The sequence below is a fragment of the Neomonachus schauinslandi genome, chromosome Y (assembly GCF_002201575.2).
Source record: "Neomonachus schauinslandi chromosome Y, ASM220157v2, whole genome shotgun sequence".
Taxonomy (NCBI): Eukaryota; Metazoa; Chordata; class Mammalia; order Carnivora; family Phocidae; genus Neomonachus; species Neomonachus schauinslandi.
In genome coordinates, this window is record NC_058420.1 from 786,113 (window position 1) to 787,295 (window position 1,183).

The following is a 1,183-nucleotide window of genomic DNA, read 5'->3' on the forward strand; positions in this document are numbered from 1 at the left end:
CTGTACGGAAAGCTCGCAGGGAACAAAAGCCCCGGAGAGCAAACCTGAGCAGATTACTTAGCCAGGAGGGGGCAAGGGCGGGGCAATTCTGCCTGCGGCAGAGACATTTGGAAACCATGGCAACAGGCCCCTCCCCAGAAGATCAGGGAGAACAGCCAGCCAAGACCAAGTTTACCCATCAATGAGAACGGCAGAACTCCAGCTCTAGGGGACTACTGCACATAGAATTCATGGCTTTTTTACCATGATTCTGTAGTCTTTCAAAGTTAATTTTTTTTAACTGTCTTTTTTTTCTTTTTTTTTTTCTTTTTGAATTTTTCTTTTTCCCTTTTTCAACCAACATCTTATCAATCCCTTTTTTTAAAAAAAACATTTTTATTTTTTATTTTTAGAGTCATATTCTATCCCTTCATAGTAGTTACCCGTATTTTTGGCTTATATATATAAGTTGTTCTCGCTTTAAAATTTTGAGATAGTTTCTTCTAACAGATCAAAATATACCCTAAATCTCTAGTATATGGTGTTTTCTATTCCCCTGCCTGATCGCATCCTCTCCCTTTTTTTTTCTTTTTTTAAATCCTTTTCTTTCTTTTTGCAAACAACTTCTTATCAATTCCTTTTATAAAATTTTTTATAATTTCCATCTTTACAGTTATATTCCATCCCTTCATCATATTAACCCTTATTTTTGTACATATATAAGTTTTTCTTTCTTTAAAATTTTGGGAGACACTTTCTTCTAAAAGACCAAAATACACCCAAATCTAGTCTGTGGCACTGATCTATATACCAGCCTGATCATATTTGATCACATTCTGGTTTTTTGTTGTTGTTGTTTTGTTTTGTTCGTTTTTGTATTTATCTTTATCTTTTTCTTTTTTTTCTTTTTCTTTTTTCTCTCTTTCCCTTTCTTTTCCCACTGCTTCAGGTTTTTTCTGATTTGTTTAGAGTATATTTTCTGGGGACGTTGTTACTCTGCTAGCATTTTGTTCTCTCATTAATCTATTCTCCTCTGCACAAAATGACAAGACAGAAAAAATCACCTCAACAAAAAGAACAAGAGATAGTACCGATTGCCAGGGACCTACTCAATACGGACATTAGTACGATGTCAGATCTAGAGTTCAGAATCATCACTTTAAAGATACTAGCTGGGCTTGAAAAAAATATGGAAGTTATTAGA